The sequence below is a fragment of the Falco punctatus genome (genome assembly GCF_963210335.1).
Source record: "Falco punctatus genome assembly, contig: scaffold_52, whole genome shotgun sequence".
NCBI lineage: Eukaryota > Metazoa > Chordata > Aves > Falconiformes > Falconidae > Falco > Falco punctatus.
In genome coordinates, this window is record NW_027660219.1 from 532421 (window position 1) to 550615 (window position 18195).

Here is an 18195-nt window from a genome sequence, read left to right on the forward strand (position 1 = left end):
CATGGGTCGCAGGTCCTTCGGGAAGGATCCGCCTGCTCTGGCACGGGGTCCTGCGCAGCACTGCGCTGTGGGTATCTGCTCCAGCATGGTTCTCTCAGGGGCTGCAGGGGAATCTCTGCTCTGGCACCTGGAGCAGCACCTCTCCCTCCTCCTTCGCTGACCTGGGTGTTCATTTGCGGGGCTGGTTTTCACATGCTTTTCCCCTTCTCTGCCCGTGTGGTGGTTTTGCCCTTTCCTACGTTTGTTTTTCCTGAGGAGCTGCCAGCACGGCTGAGAGGCTCAGCTGTGCCCTGCGCTGGGTCCATCGAAACCGTCCATGTCCAGCACGGGACGACCCCTGGCTCCTTCTCACAGGGACCTTCCCGCTACCGAGACCTGCCACCTTCACCTAATGCAGCAAAGCATTGAACAGCTTGTACATTGGGCAGTATTTGTGCAGCTTTGTGTCTTTTCTGTCTCAAACCAGGTTCTGCTACTTTGTTGAAAATGCAAAACATACTTCTTGAATATGAACAGAGACTAGAACGTGGGACAAATCGGTATACAGCTCTCTCACTCGAAGTAAGGGAATTGGGAGATGAAAAGAGGGAGTCACGGTTCAGAGCGGAGAAGACTCAAGATTTGAAATCCGTATTGGCTCACCAAGAAGCAGAATGGAAAAGGGATATCCAAAGCCTTAAGTATGTAAATTGTGGTCTGATAATGTATTATCTTGTCAGTGGTTTTGTTCCGAAAGACACTGATGGTGCAGGCAACAGGATGAGAAGTTTCCAGTCTTTTGGGTTTGGGTTTTTTGAATCCCGTGGGCCAGTTATGCTATGAAGGAGAGGGGAAAAACGTCCGGATACCAGCTCCATGTACAGTCTTCTGGATGTTGTTCTAACTTTGTTTTCTAGCAAGAAAAGAGAACAAGAGAGTGTGTATGGGGAAATCAGATTTATAAGAGAGATTTGAGAGATGGTTGGGTGGTGGTTTTTTTTTTTCATTTTGTCCTTGCAGCTTCAGTGGGCCTATAATACTAGGGTTTCTGTTAACTCCACCCAGTGCAAGTCAGACCAGAGCTTAGAGCATTTGTTTGCTTACCTGTTTGTTTGTTGGAAAGGTCAAGTTTGGGATTGCCCCTTTCCCCACACTCCTGAGCTAGACCCGGAGGCGTGAGGTTTCTCATCGCTGCTGACATCACGTCAGACAGGGGTGGCCAGCAGGCCGTAGGCAGTTCAGCAAGGACAACTGCAGAGCCCTGGCCTGGGAGGGGAGATCTCCTTGTGGTGATCCCCGGTGGGACGGCGTGGCTGGGGAGCGGCCCAGGCAGAGAGCGAGCTCAGCAGGAGCCACCGTGAGCTGGCAGCTGGGGCGGCCCGCAGCGGCCTGGGCTGTATGGAGGGCAGCAGTGCCAGGGCACTGGGGGCAGTGAGTGCCCACCCCTCCGCAGGGCTTGCTGAGCTGTGTCTCGAGCCCGGGGCCCGGTGTTTGGCCGCCCAGCCCAGGAGATCTTGCCCAGTCCGTGTGAGGTCGGCAGGGAGATGCCGGGCTGGCCCGGGGGCAGGAGCACCAGCCCTGTGAGGGGAGGCTGCGGGAGCTGGGCCTGGGGGAGTTGGGCCTCCCAGCGCGGGGGAGGGGGGTGCGAGGAAGAGAGGCCGGTCCCAGCTTGGCCTGGGTTTGACTTCAGCAGGTGTTCAAAATCCTCAAACATCTGTCAAGTATAAAGAAGTAGTATTTTCATTCTAAGTGAATTCTCCAAGCAGCGTTAAATTTATACTTTCAAAAGTTACACTTTTTGCGAAATTACACTAGAAACTACATGTAAAGCTTTCTCCTTGCAATATACGCCATTCAAATACAAATGTTTCTGTCAGTCTTTCAAGTAATTTTAGTGGTGGTTGATTCTTGTCTTGCAGAATTTCTAAAGCAGGCTTTCAATTGGCAGTTCTTTCCTTACATTGACACTTGATTTTTTTTTTTTTCTTGTTCACTGTTGTGAATATATGGGAAAAAGTAGTCAAAATAATGATCAAACACAAAGCTGCTTTCTTGTTTGGGTACCGTGGGCACACCATGGACCGTTTTTTACCATGTCAGTGCTCATTGCTGATTGTTTCAGTTGGTAAAGAAGCTGACCTTCCATAAGGCTTTCCTTGTAAGTCAGCTTCAAAATGAAATTGCTGTAGTTTCTCCCAGAGGTAGATCCAGCTGAGGTTTAAAACTGTTTTTAATCGTATTCAGCTTAAACCCCATGCATTTCTGAATCTGGTTTTGAACACTGACATCCTTCTTGAGTAAACAGAAGCTGCTTGTTCTGCCTGTGGGCAGCAGTTGTTTTAGACTTACAGAAGGCTGCTGAAAAATTGTCGGGTCTGCCATAGGTAAGTGGCGTGCTGATTCACCAGTATTACTTCTGGTCACTGAATCCGTAATATGTAGGCAATGCTCAGTATACTAAGAAAATGTATACTAACCATAGTAAGTTTACGATGCTTTGATCTGATGAGACAACAAACTCCTTTTTCAACAAAATGGCTGTAATATGAAGATGGGTTTTTTTAATTTTATTTTTCTAGTGTGCACACTGGTGTGTGTTTCCCTATACAAACTTACAAATAACGGATAAATCACTCAAAGTTTTTTTTCTCTATCTTGTACAACTGATACCATGCACAACGGAATGAAGTTAGAATTCTTTAAAAAGTTGAAAAGTACGGAATGAAGTTAGAATTCTTTAAAAAGTTGAAAAGTACAGTAAAAATATGAACTCTGAAAACATTTAACATTTTTTATGGTTTGAGTTGTCTCTGCAAGTTCATCATGTTGGAATATCTACTTTTATATCAGTGCTTTTGTTTCTCAAATCCTCCGTTAAATCCCAGATGTTCTTTGAAACAACAAGAAGAAAAGAGGCTCAGAGTAGAAGTGCTGTGTGAGAAAATGAGAGAAGACCTCCGAAGGAAAGAAGATCAATATTGTAAAGAGATGGAGGAGAAACAGAAACTTGAGTTACACTCTAGGAATTTAGAAATGGAGTTAAGAACACTGAGAAAGCTCTTGAAACAGGTATATTAAATAATGAATTAAACTCTTTGTCTTATTTTCTGCTTCTTTTCAATTGTATTCCAGTATGCCTAGAGAAGGAGGCGCTTTGTTCACGGAAGAGGCGTTGGATAACAATTGTCAGGTTTTGAGAACAGTAGGGTACAGTTGGTTCACAATTGGGCTGTTTTTTTTTTTTTTTTTTGCTTTGCAGTTTATTATTCCTTTTTTCCTTTTTCAAAATTAAGGTTTCATTTGTATTTCAGGCAAAGCCTTACCTTTTTTTGAATTACTACAAAACATCCTGTATTTCGCCTTCTTAAATTTTCATAAGAAAATTTAAATTTATTTATTTATAGGTGGATTATCATAACGGTGGGGAATCAAAAATGTTTTCAAGTATGCAAGGGAGAATGGGAAGATGTATTGCTAGCTCTGTTTTTTCTTCAGATGCAAGCAGTTTTATTGTATTACTGTAGGTTGAAGAGGAACGTGATGAAACACAGAGACAGCTCTCTCAGGAAAAGAGGGCCAGAGCCCTTCAAGAAGGAATTTTGAACAACCACCTTGGGAGACAAATGGAACTAGAAGAAGAGACAAGAAGATCTATAGGAAAAAAATCAGAGGTAAGCAGATTTTTTTTTCTAATAATAAATTAAATTTCACCATGTTTGTTTTAAAGTCATAATAAATCTTACATAACTTTTTCTGTTTCTTGATGGTTTATTTACTGTTTACCAGTGTAACTTATCTGGGTAAATACCTTTCTTGTTTTCTCTTATGTCTAAAAGTTCTGGAAAGCAGCATCACTCCTGTATGTACCTGAATTACTTGTGCAAGTAGGAAACTAATAGAAGACACTGTTTACACCGTTTCTTAACCTATCTGTTATTTTCCATTTCATAGACATTTTGTCATCACTTTTTAGGCTTTCTAGCAGTGAAACACCTAGCTACCTATGGCAAGGTTGACCAGGAAGAAAGTTGTTTGACAGTGTTTGTGTTTCCATTGCTTTTTTTTTTTTTTTTTAAATTAGTTATTCCCTTATTGAACTTACTTCAAGTATGCCTTTCTTTTCCACCTCCACATAACTAAAATTTTATGATCGAATATCAGCAATGAATTCAACTCTCTGTAAGAGTTAGAGTAACTGGAGGAGAAAAAGCAATCATAAGCACTGTATTAAAAAAGATCTTGAAAAGAGTTTACAGAATTTCCTAAAGAATGTGCAGTGCCTGGAAGATCTTGAAAAGAGTTTACTGAATTTCCTAAAGAATGTGCAGTGCCTGGAAGCCTTTTTGTTCTTGGCTGTGCTGCCCAATAAATGTAGAGTGAATGTGTTTAAGTGGAAAAAAGTTATACATACAATAAAGAGGCAATATACAGGACTATTGCATTCCGGGGGTGATTGAGTTTTATAGCTAACTTCCAGTAACACAAAAGGATAAGTGTTCAGAAGACATTTGAGAAGGAAAATACCCTTTCTAGCCTTGTTTTTACCAGATCTGTAGCACAACTAATTCAACCTTAAAGGCAGTATTATAAAGGCATGCACATACAAGAAAGCGCTGTCATTTTAAAAGCTTTGGTTGCTGGTTTAAGGGGGGAAAAAAACGTAACTGTATATTTGGGATGTTCATTTAGGTTTTAAGGATATGTTGCACTTCCGTTGTGTACGTACGTTGTACATGTGCATGGGTTCACAGAGTAGCTTATTGCCTGAAACTTCATCTTTGAAGTCATGCTTTAGTACTAGAAATGTTAAAATGCAGTTTATTGCTGCAGGTTTTTTGTAGATTCATTTCCCAATTGGCTCTTTATTCATGTTCCCTGTCCTTCAGGAATCCAGCACTGACAGAGAACAGGATCTGTTGTACAAGAATCAGTTACCACAAGATGAGATTGCTATGCTAAGGCTAGAAGTCACTCAAGTAAGACTTAGGCACCAGGAGGAAGAAGGAAAATATTTAAAGGAAAATGAGACCTTGAAAGAAAAAAATGAAGCTCTCAAAAAGGAACTTAAACTGAACAAGGAAGCGTTAAGACAAATGTTTTTTCAGTTCAACACGGAGCTGGACTTACTAAAGACAGAATCTGCAGCGCTGACTTCCAAACTTGAGCAGACAAACAAAAGCAAAGACAGACTAGAGACAGAAATTGAATCATTTCGTTCCTCCCTGAACGCTGCAGTTCAAGAACTTGAACTTCATTTGTCATCAAAAAGCAATGCTGAACGAAGATTTCACAGAGAACGTGATGAATGCCTTTGCTTGCAAGTCGAGCTCCATCGTGACCTCTCTGACGTGCAAGAAACCAACAAGAGCTTGTCTCTGCAGCTGTGTAAAGCTAAAAGCAAAGCTAATAGGCTAGAAAATGAGCTTCACCAGTTGAAGCAAATGCTCAGAGAAAAAGCTTTGCTTTTAGAAATGGCAAAAAAGAATTAAGTCAAGGCCAGTGTCGGGCAAAGGAATGTGATCATGCTCGACAACTTGAGAAAGATCCAGTAAGCAAACTTGTAATAAAACAGGAGTCCTTGCAGGAGCGATTGGCCCAGCTCCAGAGTGAAAAACCTTTTTACTCCATCAGCAATGGGAAGAGATGCAGAACAAGAGGATCATGAAAGAAAAAATGGTGGATTATGTGCAGCACTGTTTTAATGACATTTTCAGCAAACTTAGAGCTGATAGGGAAAAGCAAGTTTATCTAATAGAAGAGCGAAACAAGGATTTAAATGCCAAGTGCACTGATTTAAGGGAACAAGTCTTTAAATATGAGACTGACGTAGTAGAAAGACAGGTAAAGTATATGCGTAGAAAGAACAATTTAAAGTTTGTCCATTCTTGAAATTAGTTTGTTCCTAATGTATCCGGTGTAAGTTATATGCATGGGACCAAAGAATACTAATTTGTTCTGGTTTGTAATGTTTCTCTCGGAATTGCGGAAAGTTTTGGCAACGGGGATATTAGTCCTCAGATCTAAGCAGAGAACAGAAAAAAGGTATCCAAGTCTAAGCTTTGATCAAGAAAGGTGATTCTTCTCTAGAACTTTTTTTCATCTCTTTTCCTTAGTCCATGTTATGCCCTATAGAATAGTCTTAAGTATTTGATGGTTTTGATGTAAGTATTGCACTGATGACATGAATGAGAGTGGTAGAAAAGGAGGAACCATCCAATACACGAGGGCTGAGAAATGAAGGTACAGAGAAGTGAAGTGGTTGGGGATAGATTTATATGAAGCTTCTATAGAGGGGAAAAAATAGGTTCTCTGTAAGCTGCTATCAAGATTGAAGAGTATTAGTAATGTCCAGCTGTTGATTTCTGTCTGTGTTTTGAGGGTTCTGAGGGGCCTGCCTGTTCCTCAAAGTTCATGTCAGACGGTGACCTTAAGCTCTCTCTTTTATGATGTGTAGCCACACTCCAGCAGTACTGTCAATCATTGTAAACTGTGACTTGCTTTGTATTCTTACTACCAAAATAATGGGTTCCTTTTGAAGATCATGTGAGAGAGTGTGTGTGTGTATATGTATATAGCTATATATATATATATATATGAGCTATGCAGATTTTTGTAAACCTAATCTATCAGTACTTCTAAAACGAGCTGAGTAAGAAGACTACAAGAGGATGTGATTCAACATACCCTTAAAGTGTATCTCAAAGGAGCTTTCAGATATTTGTATTCATTTAATTGTATTTGTATAGTGAAGAAACAGAAGAAAGAACAATCTAACACAAAGTCCTGCCTTCAGTCACCAGAGTAATATTTGCAGTCAAACTGTGGCTCTTAGATCACAACAGATTTCTTTGGGTTTTGTTAGGAAAAAAATACCTGATGGCAGTGTGTTCCTGTGTATTGTTCAAGGAAGAACAATACCTGAGCCTATTTTATGTGTTAGGAAACAGAAATCCTCGTGAACAGCTGCTGATAGTCAAAGGTTCTCAGCTGAGAAAGATGACGAGAGGTCATCATCCATGCAGATGCCTGCTGCTGGCAGGCAAAATTTCATACTTTTGGGTTCAATCTAGACAGGTCTAATTGTATAATAAAATAAGTTAAAGGCGTATTTCATGTTCTTAGAACTTTCTTCATGCTAATTTAACTGTTTTGTTAGGGCATGTTTGGACAACTGCAGCAGGAGCTTGCTGATGCACCTAAAAAGCAATCTATGCCAGCAGCTTCACTTGAAGTTACTACACGCTACCACAGTGACCTGGAGAGAGACAAGCTGCGCTTGCAAAAGGAGTTGGAAAGAAAGTTGAAAACTAAGGTACTTAATGTCCGTAACTATATGAATAAATCTGAGTGTAGCTGTTGAAAGTAGGAGCGAATGTTGTCCTTTTGCACAACCTTTTGCAGTGTTCTTACAAATACTGAAGTATAGAGGGAACCAGAGGAGCTTTGCAGGAAAGCTGTAGGGTGATTTTGTGTGTGTGTGTGCATGTCATCTTATGCCCCAAAGTTGTAACCTCATCCTGTCGCTTCTACCTTCTTCCTACCAGCTCCAGCTGCTGTTCTTGGTTATGGTTCCTAAGGTGTGTTTTACACTCCACATCAACCTTGGCCATAGGTCTTGGATGGGTGGAGGAGAGCTTAGGCCTGTTTCTGTGTAAGTTACTGCATTCTCCTGCGCTCTTGTCTTTTCCGGCCACCTTACTTTTTCTTCTGCCACTGTTGCCTTCACAGACACAGAAGCAGAACATGCTGGCTCTGACATCCAAGGACTTGCACAGCACGTGGGAGGAGCACTTGAAGTCAAGATCCCACCTTGAAGAGCGCGTTGCTCAGCTGGACGAGGAGAAGGCTGAACTGTTGCAACAGGTGAGCCCAGAAAATTCTCCAGGCACTGAGCCAATACCCAGGAGAACCACCAGGAGAACCACATGCACCTTCTGGTCAGGTTCTTACATATCATTGCTTTCTGTTATCCCTGCCATTCAGGCTGCGAGTACCTTATCATTTGGGGGTCACGGAGGAAGCAAATAAAAGCTAGATGGGTATCTTTGTGTAAGTTCTGGAGTGGCTCTGTTGGGAAGAGTTCCCAGTGTGGTTTGCTATCAGTTGAGCACATTGAGCAAGGCCACAGTTCCCAGTTCTTCCTTGGATTTTGTGTGGTCATCTTCTGACCCCTTGGTTTCTAGGCAGGTTTAAAATGCTTGATGTTTCCAGTGCGTGTATGGAGGAGCTGCTGTATGTTTTCAGCGTAGCGGGAGCTTAAAAGCCTTGCAGAAAAACATACTGAAGGAATGCTGGGTAAATGAACGAGTGCTTGGGAAACAAGCAGCGCCTGCCAGTTGCCAAGGGGCGGCCTTCCCCTTTTCTCCTTTTCTGTAGAGGGAAAATGGAAGAACAAAGTCAAAACAGCTGCCAGCTCTCCTCTGGTGTGGCTGAGAAAACACCAAGAGGAGGAAAACCAGCATGTGGCTAAGTAAATGCCCACACAGAAGAGGTGGAGGTAATGGCCGAGGGGAATAAAATGTTGAAGAACTCCAAAAGATCAGGTTCCTCCACAAGCCCCTGCCTGCTGGTTGGTGGAAGATCCCATGAAAGCTTTGGATGGATCGATGTTCTCCCATGAAGTGCATACCTACGTAATCCCTACTATGAGCAGAGGCACTGCCAAAAGTGTTCTCCAGCATCTTTTCCACCTGTTATGTCTAGAAGAGGATGGCCTTTGCTTCAGGCGAGGGCATCTGTTTCTGTAGTTACATATTGGTCTGTTTGCTGTGAAACCTGAAGGGATGGATGGAATAGCCTCAGGAATTCCGTCCCATGGCATTCTGTGGAACGTGGCTAACGGATAGAGACGTCCAGCAGCTTCTCTGTGGAGAGCGCTAGATGCACAGACTGTACGTAGGTATTTTTCCTGTGCTCTGTGTGCGTGATACATCTTTCTTTTCTCTTTTGAAAGTGCGAGAGTGAAAGAAAGGAAGTGAAGAAGCTGGTAGAGTTGAAACGCCCAGTTGAACTACGTCTGGCCCAAGAAATGAAAAGAAACCTCGATCTGCAGAAAGACTGTAAGAGGTACGGCTTTTTAGCGTGGTGAAGAGGTATCCCTGCGTAGGAGTCATGTTTTATTAAACTTTAGTGTAAAAATAGGTGTACCTAACTGTGAGCAGATGCCAGCCTCGTGTTAGTTCTTGCAAGGTACTTCTGTACACCAGCCCCTGGTTTTCAATAGCTGCCAAAACAACTGCAGATGCAGGTTGCCCTGCAGTTCTCCTGGGAAAAAGGGAGTCTTTCATTCCTCTTTTCAGGTGAAATCTGGACTCTCCAAGTGTATGTGGCACAGGAATACTGTTTTTTCCTGGTAATTCCTGGTGTGTCAAGTACATTAAAGATGAAGCAAGCTGCGTCTGTGCTGTTTACATGAGAGTATGTGAAAAAGTCCAGTTCTGTTCCTTTGCTTCATTGTTTTCATGACTAGTTTGCTGTGCAGGTTGAAGAGGCTGCTGAGCAGAGCTACGAAGGAGCTAAGGGTGTATGAGGCGAGAGGGGGACTGTCCCAGCTGAATTTGCAGGGAGAAGCGAAGAACAGGTATTCTGAAATGGTCAATGAAATTGGCAGATTAAGAACAAAGGTGAGCTTTATTTTGTTTGGGTTATTGTGGTGGTTTTTCTTTTGTAACCTTTGTTCTTTCTTTATACTTCTTTTCATGTTGTTGATTTTGACTACTTTTTTCTTGGCTGTATTTCTGAAATTATTTGGCTGGTTTTTGATGTTCCTTCTATGGTCACAGTAGTAGGCGACTGTAATACTGATGTAGCTCTTAGGGGTAAAGATGGAAGTGTTACGTACACAGCAGTATCTGCGAGGGCGCATCAGGGGTAGGCTGTCCTGCAGAGGAAGGGCAAAGCAAGAGCCACAGCAAGGCTGGCAGGGTCTGTGACCACACAGGCCAGGGATCAGCCCCACAGGCCCTCACCAAGAAGAGCAGAAGAGTTCTGGGGACAGTTCTGGGGACAGTAAGCAGAGTCCTCCAAGAGTGCAGATCACCAGGCCGGTCCATAGGGATGGGCAGGTCTGCAGTCCTACTGGGACGTCACGTCCATGGGTGAGGGCCAGGGCTGAGAGCAGTGAAGGCCCAGCACAGGCCTGGCTGCAGCTTGAGGCCGTGGCAGCATCGTCGGGCTCCGATGGATGCATTCCCTCTCGGAAGAGAGGGGAGTAACGCAGCCATCACTCGGAACAACTCTGTGCAGTTGGCCTTGCCCAAGGTCACCCCCTGAAGCCTGTCTCGGGCACGAGTTGAGCAGGAGGCAGGTGGGGGTTTGCTTTTCGGAATGGTGTCTTTGCTTCGCAGGGCACAATGCAGTGTGAGGTGATGCGGAAAAAACCCTGTAACTTGTTGCTTACTAGTAGCTGACTCGGTCCGTCTTTCCCTTGTCATGGAGACCCACAAATGCTTTTGAGGTTGCTCTGGCTGTTCGGTAGCGTGGAACCTTTTAGCTGCTTCTCCGCTCATTACTGAGATAGCTGTGTTTCAAAGTTATGCTCCTTTTTAGAAGATATTATTGTAGAATGAGTCAACTGCCTTGAGAGTGGCTCATTTGTAGTTCACAGGTTAGCAGCATATTTTTTTTCCTGTTGGAAGAGTTATTTTGAATGACAGGGAATGGAATTACGTTTGGGCAATTTTAAATAAGTGTAAAGTTTCTACGTATTTTAGAGACTTTCAAGTGTTGACTCTGGTGGTTTCCCCCTCTTTTTAAAAAATAAAAGATGATGGGATATCATGTTTTATGGTTAATAGGTATAGACGATGGATGTTTCTGGAGGGGGAAAGAAAGGGATAGAAGCTGTAGTTGACCATTGGGACCTATGGGAACTCTGATTATTTCCTGGAAATCTTTTGAAAACAAACCGTAGCTTTGACCTAAAGAGACTGTCTTCTGCCACCACTGCTGCAAAAGTGGTGTTCTGAACTACTACTTCCAGATCTATTAGCGTAATGGAAGGAAAGGGTATCTGTTTCTTGCCTTGTCAGTTCTGTGACGAAGCTTTGACCGTGTGACAGCATGTGACAGTTCCTCTGAAGCATGATACATGGGTTTTTTTCTGATGAAACCAGAATGTGGCTGCGATGTAACTGGGTATGGGTGTGTTTGATTTCCTATGATCGTATGAACATCTCGCAGAAGAATAGCCCTAGTGCTTTTCAGCCTAGCCCTGCGGGTGTAATGCCGCTGGTTTGGTACCTCTTGGTCTGTGACCCACTGCAGAACTGAGGAAGGATGGGAACCTGAGGAATGCTGTCAGAAATGATGTGAAAGCTGTTCTTGTTTTAAAAGAAGAGCCTGGTTTCAGTGTTAAAACAAAAGTGAATCAGCAGATGATAAATAGTCTTGATGGCCAAGACTTTACCTCCTTTACCAATTTTCACAGATTTGACTTTTTAGATCCCTCTGAGTTCCCTGTTTTTTCCCCTTTCCTGTCTACAGGTCGATGAACTTTCCCAGCAGCTGGAGATAGTCTAAAAAAGGCATGCAGCTAGAAGCACAAAATCATGATTTGCGAGAGTTGTCCACCATGTGGGAGCCATGAAAAACTGGAAAAGAGCAAAAGCCAGCTGAAAGAAGAGGTGGCTAACCTCAAACACCATATGGAGACTAACATGGTGGATCGCAGCCAAATAGAACAATACAAAAGAGAGGTGGAAGAGTGAGCTGAACAAGAAATAAGACAAAAACTGCAAGAAGTCAATCTGATTTTGCAGGTAAGTTAATTTCTTATGTGTGTCTGTTATAGACTTCTGTTTTGGTTGTCATTTTATAGGGGCGGGGGGTGGTGCCTGATTCCATGTGTTACGCTGTACTTCTGTTTTTCCTGAAGGGCAGTGGGAGAAGGGAATATGGTTGGGCAAGATGCTTTCATGTGCGTGCAGTGTGCCTGCAGGCCCTGAATCAAAAACTTGCCAAGGTAGATTTTCATTTTGCAGTTCTTGGAGGGGTATCACTGTCCACTGGTCTGTTCTCATTGTTTATCCTTGAATGGGTATTGCAACTTAGAGTTGTCACAGCCAGGCATACACATCTTCCTTAGTCATTGCACAAGGGGCAACGCTCAGAAAAGAAGTCACCAAAGCTGCAGGGTGGGGGCTGGGGGTGCCGCATCTCCATAATTTCTTTGAGGAATGCTATGCCCTGTCCTACAGAGATAGTGTTCTTCCATCAGTAGCTTTGATGAGTAATAGTGCTAAGATGGGAGTTCTTTCTGAATGAAAAGAATCATTTGGTGTGGTAGTTCCAGGGTTCTGCCCTGGTCGCTGATGGCAGTGAGGAGGCACAGTTGCCTCGCTGAATAGAGCTGGGCCCTTGAAATTGGGTGCACGCAATTGACTGGCGAGGAGAGTTCTCTTTTTCTTTGCGGTGGTTGAAAGTGTGTGTCTACTTCAGATGCAGGCAGCCTCCCAGGACAGATTAGAACAAATCAGAGCCAGTCGTCATGCTTTGCTGACAAACCAGCTAGAACACAGAATTGGAGACCTCGAACGTGAATTGGACAGGATAAAAAATACCCAACGAGACAGTATTTTTCAAAAAGAATCCGCACAGGCAGAAGCGGAAAAGTACAAAGACCTGTACCTGGAGGAAGTTAAAAATGGAAGATGCCTAGGAAATAAACTGGAAGGGTAAGTCCATGCATTTTTGGGGTGATAATAAGATACTACTTCTTCCTCAAGCAGTTTTCTTCGTTAAATACCTTTTCTACATCTGGTCAGCATTATGCGTAAGATAGCATATTTGTGATGAAAGTACCTTAAGGCTCCCCCCTGTTCATTGGAACTATCTTCATTTCTCTTCAGTGTTCCAGCAGTAACACCACCGATCATGGGTGTTAATAGGATATTTTTGAAGTTGAGTTTGTTTTAACAGGCAGCCTTTTTGCCAGTCTCTAATCTCCTCTTCTTACTCTAAGTATGGCAGAAAAGATAATGTCATGTCCTTTACTGCTTGAATAAGGATAGGCCCTTCAGAGAACGGCATTTGGTGCTGTGAAGAAGAACAACAAAAATCTTTTGGCTTCCATTTTAGCCGCATGTCATAGGTTTCAGCTTTCTTTGGGAAAGGAAGGGTAGCCCAGAGTTCTTATGCAGGTGATGTACCTTTCAGGAAGAGCTATGTAAACACACGGTGTGCACAGACTGCTTTGAGGCCTTAATGCTGAGAAGTCCAAAGTATTGGTTAACTCTTGCTGCTTCTTGCAGGTAGTGTGGCTACCTAGAAATAGGCTCTTCAAAAAACCTCAGATCAAATTATGGACGGTTTTTTTGGACTCTCTTAATCCCTTCCACTTTCAGAAGTCAAATAATAGTCAAAGACCTGGAGGGTAACTTTGCGGAGGTGTTATTACCAAAGATAATTCTTTGTATGCTTCTGAATGTTTCAGAGCTAATGAGAGACGAGCAGAAGCCAACGCTAAGCTCCTTCAGGAGTGCCATAGAAGCAAACCTTTAATTGCAAGCAGCGCTGTCAGTGGTCCAGTTCTGTATTCAACTGAACTGGGACATACTAGCAACGATCTGGCACTGAATAGAAGTCTAAATCTAGGAGGAAGCTTCCTAACCCCAACCGTGAATACGTTACCATCAAGAAACAGAGTTGAAGCCTATGTGGCTAAGGTAAGCGTTTTTAAATACTGTTCTCAACTAGTGTTGAAGAGTATCTGTAAGCAAGGTTGTGCTTTTCAGTCTAAAGTTAGAATCCATTTCTAGTTCCAAACCATATGCTCTAATATGCTAAACCAAATTGCTCATCAAAACAGTACACAGCTAGGTGGTAGAAACGAAGACTTCTGGTCATCAGGGTTATACAAATCTCCAGAAGTGCTCAAAGACCAAAAAATACTGAGTTCTAAATGATGAACTGCGTAACAGTTTTGGTTTTTTTTGCAAGTTCTCTTTTGCAAGAGAAACTGTGATGAAGAATACTGTGGCATAGGAAGCTCCCAAATAAGCTCTTCAGTAAAATTTAATGCGGATGCCCCATCCCTGGCAGTGCTCAAGGCCAGGCTGGGTGGGGCTTGGAGCAACCCGGTCTAGTGGAAGGTGTCCCTGCCCATGGCAGGGGGCTTGGAACTGGATGATCTTTAAGGTCCCTTCCAACCCAAGCCATTCTGTGGATGACCTTTTTTAAAACACCTAACTTTATGATGAGTGCAAAATCCCATCAGACATCTTTGTTTGAGACACCTTTTCCTCCTTCACTGATGTTCATGCTAGCAGTTTCTTCACCAGAACTTGTTTTAGTACAATACCAACAAAGGGATGCTTCAACAAAAGGATGGTATGAACAGGACATGTAACTTCTCACTTGAGTGCGGGACGTATGCTATGCCTAGGAGGCATTTGATTTTGTGGGTCCTGCTATGTGGTGTTATATGTAACTGCTCCTCAGGAAGTCTACAGAGCTTTCTAATTTGGTAAAAAGCTGCAACCTCTGCGTACCTCTGGTCAAAATATGCCCTGTAATTAGCAGTCAGCATGATAGCACATCCCTTACAGAATGGTAAACGTGATATCATGAGAGTTGGAAACAGATGTCAGTCGTTGTTATCCGTTTCCCACCTAGCATAGGACTGAGGCATGGGCAAGCTTGCCTGTTCAGTCAGTGTCTGTCCCTCGCATATTCTGTTGTTGAATGAATGTGAGAAGCATTCGCTCACTTTTAAGTCTTACCCTGGTTCAGTGGTCCCACCTACACTGGAAAGAATCCATTTAAAATAACGTGTCTACATACTGCACCTGGTTTAAGAAAAAGAAAAAAACCAAACCAAACAACAAAACAAAAATAGACAAAGCAGTGTGTAGGTAATGCGTAGCAGCGGCAGTTAAGAGATGAACTTTTCTGTATCATTGTGAATGTGTTTTTTGTGTCAGAGGGGCGGACAAAACACTACCTAAAGAACGTGGGAGGCAATTAGTACTGTACCACCTGCAGGGATTATTCTGCACGCAAGCAGCAGAAAGGAGGCGAAATTCAGGGATCCACTGCAAAACTGAAGTAAGGAGAAAGCCAGGACAAGGGAACAAGAGGGACAGGGAGCAGGGAGCACGTGAGGGCAGGGGGAAAAGAGAGAGAGATGGGAGCGAGATGTTACAAGAAGAAAAAGGCAAAGGAGGAAACCATCCCACTTCTAGGAAAAAAGCTGTCCTAGTTTAAAAGAAAAGGGTTTAACAGTTGTGGTTTCTTTTTTTGAAGAAGAAACAGGAAAAAAAGAATAACCTCCCTGTTACTAAATCCAGCTGCACATCTCTTTATGATATTTCTTCCTGTAATCACCAGTTAGGGAACAACTGAGACTAGTTGTAGTGGCACTGCTTGTAGCCTCAAGTCACCTGACGTTCAGTGTATTCAGGGAAGTCTTAAAACCTGATCTTCTCTGGAGTCCTTCAGAAGAAAGGAACTGAGTTCTCAGAGGTGCAGTAGTTGCTGGAGGACTAGGTGAGTATTTCACTTAGAACTGCGGGTTTAATTGTTCTCAGTCGGGTGCAGTATGTCATGTGCATAACATGCATCTGAGAAAAGAGGACTGAATTGGAACGTAAGACTTTGAAGTCAGGAAGTAACAAAAGGGAAAAACTGCATGTATCCCTCTGCATACAATAACGGGTGGCAAATCTCAATCAGTTTCCAAGTGCAAAATCACCAGATGCACAGTCTGTGCTGTCATTTCCGCAGGAGTCCCGTGCCATTCAGGAGGCAAGTTGGAGCATGAGGGAAGAAATCAGAGATTATAGTTTTAGTCTATTTTGAAATGCTTTGCTGGTTGTGCTGCCTGGTATTCTGTCTGTTCACCAGACTGTTTCAAAACAGAAGAATTTCTCTGACTCTAAGCCTTTTCTTCACTTCACTGTTTACTTCAGTTATGCCTCAGTTTTGTTTTCCCACTAACCTGGTTCCTTTCTACAGAATTTGCCTTGCCTTTAAATTCAGGATGCGCAGTGCTGCCTTGGCTGGAGATGACAAATGCTTCTGCCACTGAAGCTCTAAATGATGGGGAGTTAAGAAGCTGAAATTGCAGTGTGCCTCAGGCAGTCCTTTGAGGCTTCTTTTTTTAGTCAAAGCTCTCTGCAGATTTGGTGTTCCTTGTAGTAGCTTCCTCAAGGTGAGAAAGGCTATTGGAAGTAGGGAACATGCCAGCCATTCTGAAGAGGAAGATGTTTGTGTAAATTTTGTTTGTGCAGAAGCTTTGAAATAGCTTCAGGGGCAAAGAGGTGAAAATAGTTCACACTGCTATTATTCAAAATGATGGTAATCATTGGTCCTGCAGCTGTTGGAAGAAAACCTGGTAAATGATGCTGACAAGAGGAAGAAGTGCTCCAGTAGCAAGTGGACACAGTTTCTCCTTTAGACTTAACTAAGGAATTTGGTGTTTAAAGGCTTGAAAGATTGCACCGTTTTCCTAAACATGAGGCATGACTATCAGTGATTACACATAGAGCCGTACATGTTGAAGATGGTCATATCACAAGTTCAGCAAAAAAATGAGCGTGTTATTCTTAAAAAAGCATAAAGAAATGTGTTCCATTACAGTATAGCCCCTTCCCCTTTATCAAATATATACGCTACAGAAATGAATAACCTTGAAGTGCAAAAGGATCTTTAAAAATACAAAAAAAGTTCATATTGGCACAAGCTTATTAACCAGTAGAATCCCAATCACATGCAATGTCTTTGGGGTTTTTTGGTGGTTTTTATTTGTATTAGAGCTTCAGTAATGTGGAATAAATTACAAGTACTTGACAAATTCTGTGCATGTAATTAGACAGTGACTGTAGCAACTAGCAATTCAGTATTTCAGACCTGCTCCCTTAGTCCATAGACTAAGGCAAGGAATGTCTCCTGCAAGTGCTGCAAGGAGGTTTTGGGACTGGAGTCCTGTTGTTAGGTTTAACAAATGTCAAGCTTAAATCCTCAGAGCTGTGCCAAAGGCTGGTGAAAATGAACATGGGTGTCTTGACAGACAAGAACAGTGAACTCTGCAACCAGGGTGAATCAGTGGATAAATGAAACCAGTTTAATGTGGGAAGGGAAATGTCTGCTTCCTACTTCATCTTCCAATTTCTGTTCCATTTCTGATTTGGCTTTCTGCACTCTTGTAGCAGTCTTTGTTGTTAGCTTTTTTACTTGCTTCATTTACATGTAGGCCAACGTTCTTGTTTCTCACTGAAGACCTGTGAACTTCAGGCCGTTTTTCTTTCTTCTTCAGCTCCTTCATCAAAAATCTGTCCGTCTCTCTTCTCTGCAGCCAGATACATGGCAAGGTTTGCAGCCAGCATTGTTTAATGTTGGGATGGTATTTTATACTGGAAATGTTGTTTATGCTGTTAGGTTTTGATTAAAACTTACTGATGTATTCACATTTTCCTAACACTGCACATATTTTGAACTTTAGTTTGTCCAAGTGAAAGAATGACTGCTGCAGGGGACTTCTCTGCTTTATGTATTTGTAATGCAATGGCTTCTGTGGTAGTTAACCATCTGTGAGATGTAATGCAATGGCTTCTGTGGTAGTTAACCATCTGTGAGATGATAGTCTATGGATTTAATCTGTTATAATGGAACTTTGAGCTCTAGGAGTAGGCTGGTTTACCCTCCTTGCCACTTCTGATATACAAAAAGTTCTTGGTGGTCGCAGCAGTTGTGTCTAGGAACTCAACTTCAGAACAGTACGGTACTCCAGACTCGGAGCATCATTTCACGGAGTCTTACAGGATCCAGCTTACTCTGTGCTAAAGCAGCCTGTGTGGATAAGTAGTAAGTCAACACCACTTTCTGAAAAAGAACTGTTGAGAAGGTGCCTGCTGCAAATGAACACCTGGTGTGTTACCGCCTGAAGAGATGTGCAGTGAGGTGAGAAGTACCTGCTCAGGAGGTTTGGGACACTCAGCTGTGATGCCTTTCCCAGGGGTTTGGGGGGAAGGAGAAAAGTGGAGGCAAGTTAAGGTCCTCGAAGGTGTATTTTGCCTGGCTCTTCATTCATTCCCTTTTCAGAAATCAGTGTGTTGGCTTTATTTCCACCTATTTCTCTTCCCTCAGACATGGATGAGAATCACAAAGACATTGATGGAATGAATAAGAGGAAAACAAGACCTTTTTCTTCTCTTGATTGATTTGTACATGTTGCGGAGGGTCCTGTGGACCTTCTAGTCATTGTGAAGACTCAGGAAA

At 42.8% G+C, this 18195-nt stretch overlaps 2 long non-coding RNA genes across 2 annotated transcripts in view; both read left to right on the top strand.

Moving 5' to 3' along the window:
- The window catches only part of LOC308057581, a 309793-nt gene that overhangs the window by 57967 nt on the left and 233631 nt on the right, over positions 1-18195 (top strand). The window lies entirely within an intron of this gene.
- LOC308057569 lies at positions 470-4044 on the top strand. Its single transcript, XR_013925334.1, has 2 exons — positions 470-680; positions 2865-4044. It is a non-coding gene; the product is annotated as an uncharacterized lncRNA (long non-coding RNA).